Below are 6000 nucleotides of genomic sequence, written 5' to 3'. Positions count from 1 at the left end.
AAATTTGTATTATGTAAGCTAGTGATTATTTTTCTTTGGTAAATTTTGTTTGCATTGACTACCTGAGCAGCTGCGATACATTGTTCTCATCGTTTCTTAAGAAACCAAAATCACATTTTAATCTTCATTATGATGGTATTGATCAAACCTGATTTTGAGTGTCCTGGAACTTAAGCTTCAAAAAGGTGTATGTATGGTGTTATTATAGTTTCAAAGATGCTCCCCTGTTGGGGGAAAAAATCATAAAAAATAGCTAAACCAATACACTAATAGCTAAACTAATGTAAGTAAAACTCAATCACAAACAATGGCCGATCTTAATTGGAATAAAGGAAGAAGAAACATAAGCATTCCTTCTGGGTCAAATTTCTTGAAATGATGAGAAAAGCTTGTGTTCTCAATGCAACAATATCTGGCTCTGCTCTCTGAGGTACATCAAGGTCCTATGTAGCATATTCTCTTTTTTAAAAAATCACTGAATGCATTAAACAGCAACCAAAAGAGGATCTTATATAGCTTATGTCAGTAGTTCTCAACGAGGGATGAGTTTCTCTTCCAGGGCACATTTAGCAACACCTGGAGACATTTCTGGTCCTCATGACTGGGGAGGGGTGCTCCTGGCGAGCAGCGGGATGCCCCGAAGTACCCCCACAGGGCACAGGTCAGCCCCCATAACAAAACACTATCTGCTCCAAAAAGTTAGTAGTGTTGAGGATGAGAAACCCCACTTGTGGTGATCTCCCAGGTACGAGTGGACTCCAGGGACCTGGGGACCTGAATGAAATGCAGGATGAGTTCCTCTCATGTTTCATGCCCACTTCGGAGGCCAAATGTTAATCTCCAAATTATGGTCAAGGCAGTGGGTGTAAAGTCACCAAGACTTATGGACACTGGTGACATTTATCACTGTAGTTTCTGACTTGTGACTTGTACGGTGTCACTTCTGAACTTTCATTTTATTTTTTAAAGATTTTATTTATTTATTAGAGAAAGAGTTCATGTGCATGCATGCACACACAGGTGGGGAGGGGCAGAAGGAGAGAGGGAATCCCAAGCAAGCTTGATGCTGAGCACGGAGCCCAATGCGGGGGCTCAATCTCACAACCTGAGATCACAACCTGAGCCAAAATTAAGAGTCAGATGCTTAACCTGGGTCACCCAGATGCCCCCTGAACTTACTTTTAAAAATCAAGACCAATACATCAAAACATGAGCATCTGACTGCTTTATTACATTTCCTATGGTAATCATGTCTGAGATTTTACGTTTAAATATGTATCCTTTTATTTTAAATGACTCTTGTTTTCTTATTTATTTATGATTTACATACTCGAAAGAGTGCATGAACAAGTGCACGAGATGGGGAGGGGCAGAGAGAGAGGCAGAGAATCTTGAAGCTGACTCCCCAGTGAGCAGATACCCCCACTGAGCATGGAGCCCAGTGCGAGGCTCCATCTCAGGACCCTGGTATCATGACCTGACCCAAAACCAAGAGCCGGACACTCAACCAACTGAGCTACCAAGGTGCCCCTTGTTTTCTCTTTTACTGGTTTTTGAGTAGGAGATATTTCTAAAAAGTCGTCTGGGTGGGTGGATCCCATCACATGTGAGTCTCGTTTCAAGGCAATGGCGATGGTGTAGGACACAGGTGCTGCTCTGAAATGTGGAGAGCCCACACCTGGGTAGAGCACTTTTCTCCTGAGTCCTGTGCTGCCCCAGCCTGCGGGGTCCTGGATGGCCTGGGGGTGTGGAGGGGGGTGGAGGTGTGTGCAGGTGTGCAGGACAACAGGGGGAGGGCACAGGGCTCCTGGAAAGGGGGGTCCAAGATGGCAGGGTGGGGGGCCAGGGATAGAGGAGGAGGGGTTACAAGCACGACTCAGTATTGCTTCCTTTGCTGTCCCTTATGTAATTACTTTCAGGCAAAATGTCAGTTAAGTATAACTTGTATCATGTTTTCATTGTTTCCAAGTGTGAAATACATTGTGTTGAACTAGTGAGTTGGGTCCTAGGTGGGATCCCACACCTCCTACATCTGTCCTGTGCTGAGATGTATCCCAGGGTCGCACAAGATGTAACAGGAAGCTCTGTACACTTTCTTCCTCTCCTTCCCTCTTTCTTTCTTTCCAACATGGCAACAGGTTATCAAATTTCCACTTTATTTCCACCAACTCCACGTAATTCCCATCAAGCTACCTGAAGGAAAGCCGTTAATGGAGGGGAGAAGAAAGCCTGAAAGCTTATCCCTTTTAACTTTATTCTTTAAAGCCACAGTTTAAGAGAAAAAAAAACCCTAAAAAACGAAGCACACTGGCATTTGCAGATGTAACTTCTGAGGTTGCTTGCTGGTGCCCTGAATTATTTAACGTGGGAAATGAAACCTTCACACAGAGGCCTGGGAACTCCCATCACATGGGCCCGGATCAGTTAATACTGAAGTTCGGTCGGTGTTTGAGCCCCGCTAATGCACATTCCAAGAAGCACTTACTGCTATTAATACTGCACGGCAGTGGGCTTGGGGCCGGCCCCTTCCCGGCTAGGGGGAGGCATCTGGGCCGACAAGTGTGGACTGGAAACTACCCTGGGAGGGAGGGTCCACAGGGCACAGGGAGCAGGAGCTGTGCTTGGCCACGCTGCCCTCAAGTCACCTGCAGTCACCCCAGGGTCCCCAGGCTGCGACTTGAGGAACCAGGGTCACAGGGTGCCCGGGTGACCAGTGGTCCTGGATTCTTGGGACTTTGCTGGTTTAGGATGAAGTCCATCCCCTGGGAGAGACCCCTCAGTGTGGGGAGAGCAGGGATGTCAGTTGACCTATGCCTCTAAGCTACAGCAAGCAGACTCCCCTCCAAACCTGAGGCCTGTCCCCCTGCCCGTCCTCCACCCGTCATGTCTCCTCCAGGTCAGTGCCATGTCTTTGGCACCAGTGAGGACCCGGGGTGTCAGCGGCAGATTTCGGAGGTGTGGTGTCAGGGGACAGGCCAGTGGGGTAGAAGGAGGGGGTCGGCAGAGCAGACCACAGTCCTGTCACTGAGCAAATGCCCAGACCCCTCCACTTCCTCTTCTGTAGTGAGGGCAGCTCCACCATGAGGACCAGAGGTTTGTGCAAGCCTGAATGGAACAGTACCCAGAACACACTCATCGTAGTGCTTGCACACACAGAATGGTCACACCTCCCCTCTCAGTGGAGCCCAGAAAGGTCTGTGTCCTGTGCACCTGCCGACTGAGGAGGTAGATTAGAAAACATTTATCTGGTGTATGAAGAGTGTAACGATGGCATCTGAGAATAGAATAGTGTTTCGTCTACAGAAAGGGTAATAAATCTCTGTAAACGATTCTTGTCCATAACATATTGAGATCATGTCAAGTCTAAGCTGCAGTGATCACAAATAATGCTGCTTTGAAAATGAAAAGGTGTCAAATATGGAATCAGACGTGTCCCACTCTGCTACCCAGAGCCTCCTATTTTAACAAACTGACATCTGAGCTTTTTGTCTTTCTCACAGAAACACAGAATGAAAAACGATTCAGTCGCATTTGGTCACTAACTCACAAAATGCCTGCTTCCGTCTGGCTGTATTCTCCTTTATATTAATGATAAAATCCTTTTTATCCTGGAAAACTTGGAAGTAATAGTTTTCTGTAGTGTGCACTCTCCAACTGGCTTGCTGGGTGCGTGACCCCAGACACGTCCCATGGCAGACGAACATGGCAGAGCCCCTGGAGGTCCACCCTTCGGCTTCAGCAGAGATAGCTTATCTGTAGGCCTTTTAGGGCTCTTTGTTCCCTTCCTCTTATAATAATAGCATGCATCTCCCTGAAACTGTAGGAGTCATCAGGGAGGGAGGAGGTGGGAGACACGAGCAACCCGTTGTGTTGGGTAGAAGGGAGGATGCATCAGCAAAGGACATGCAGGGGCCCGAGCGTAGCCTCCCATCCTCAGGCCCTGGCAGGGAGAGCAGAGGGAAAGGGTGCTCGCAGGGCGGCCTGTTCTAGTTGCTACAGGACATGGCGCTGGTGGCTCCCAGTGTCTCGGGGCACCAGTGCCCTTCATCTGTCGTCCTCCTGCTTCCGAGGGCCGCCGAGGACCTATGAGGGCCTGGCAGGCTCGGGGACATGGGCGAGGGGTCCTGAGAGGTTCTACTGCGGAGGCATCTTCACATCCACTCCTGCAGCACCAGCAAGGGGCATCATGTGGCCGCCCCAGGGAACAAACAGCGTGGTTCCCTCCACGTGCAACGGTTCACAGGGGCTCCTGAGCATACAACACACTCTGCCCTCATGGGGCTCACTCAGTGTCTCTTGGATTGGACTCAGGCCAAGTGTAGACCTTGAAAATGGATAAAACCCATGGAAGCTCCTTCAGAGGCCGTCACAAGTCCGGATCTGGGTGGCCCTCGGGTTCCACCTTGCAGTTGGCTATAGCTGCATGGAATTTTACTCTGTGGCTGCAATGTATTCATCTGTCCAATCTGCTAGTGAGAGATGTTTTTATTGCGTTCATGTTTTATTACAGAAAACCCCAGAGTGAGCCTTTGCTTGTGTCTACAACCGTTCATCTGAGGGTAAATTCTCAGATGGCATTGAAAGTGTGTGTTGTGATCCTATTCCCAGGTGGCTCCCCAGAAGATTGCAATCACGTGAGCATTCCAGGCCCCAACCAGCACCCTAAGATGCTGGAGGCGTGACATGCTGTGTACTCCTTCCTCTGTGTCCTCCTCACACCCAGGCCAGCAGCCTGTCCACTGCACGGCCAGCCCACAGGTCCTCTCTAGAACTCAATTGGCCGGCTCGTTCCCACATTAATTGTGCTGAAGGGCTTGCTTATGGGGCCTTGCAAGTAGCTCATGCAGAAGAAGAAGCAAGTCCAATTATATCTTTTCATGACCCAAGTCTCTTGGACAAAGAATCCTGGGGCTGAGATTGGAGCAGATGGTATCTCCCACAAACTACATTGCTCTTGCTCCGCACTGCAAAGTGGAGCCCGAGGGGGACACTCTAGTCCTGCCACATCCAGACAGTGCTATAAAATCATGAAATACTTTTCTGGGAGGTCAATAATTATTATGTGCTATTAAAAAATAATGTTAACTCCAACCCTTAAAATATGTGCGAAGTTACAATGAAGTTCAATAAAGCAACACAGAGTCAAAGATAAGAAACTGCTTTGTGGCACTTGCATCCTATTTTCTGAGTGTCACGCCCATGACCATACAAGGCGAGTGTAATCCGGAAACAAGTTTGTACTGTGTCCCTCAGCGCTTAGGAGCCAGGCACATGGGTTTGATGAACAGTGAAGAACCGCCTTCTGAGTGCTTTAACAAGAGCCAAAAGCCAGATGATTCTGCGGAACTTTATTTTCTGCACTTTACATTATGAAATGCTGGATGCTTTTTTTTTTTCCTTCCCCAAATATAAACTTTTGTATTCTGTATCTTCTAGAGGCAACATGTCTATCGAGTTGTAATGCATACGCTATACTATGCACTCATTTAAAGTATACAATTCAATTCATTCCCAGAGTGTGCAACCACTAGCACAGTTTAGAACATTTTGTCACCCCCAGGTGAAGCCCCCTACCCAATAGCAGCCACCCCCTCCAGCCTCAGCAGCCACTAACCTACTTCCTGTCTCCATGGATTTGCCGACCTGACTACTTCATGTAAGTGGAACCATAGAATATGTGGTCTTTGGTGACTGGCATCTTCCATGTGCGACAAGGTGTGCAAGATCCATCCCTTTGTGGTCTATGTTCCTACTTCATTCCTTTCTAAGTAGGCTGGCTAATAACCCCTTGTATGAATGAACCACATTTTATTTATCCATTCATCAGTAGATAGACACTTGGGTTGCTCCATTTTTTTTGGCTACCATAAGTAATGCTGTCACGAACATCGATGTACAAGTTTTTGTGTGGATGTATGTTTTCGTCTCTCCTAGGTGTACACTTAGGGGTGCAGTTGCTGGGTCCCCTGGTTGCTCCATGTTGAGCTTTCTGAAGAGCTG

The sequence above is a fragment of the Canis lupus genome, chromosome 22 (genome assembly GCF_003254725.2).
Source record: "Canis lupus dingo isolate Sandy chromosome 22, ASM325472v2, whole genome shotgun sequence".
NCBI lineage: Eukaryota > Metazoa > Chordata > Mammalia > Carnivora > Canidae > Canis > Canis lupus.
Note: the sequence above shows the minus strand (reverse complement) of the source record.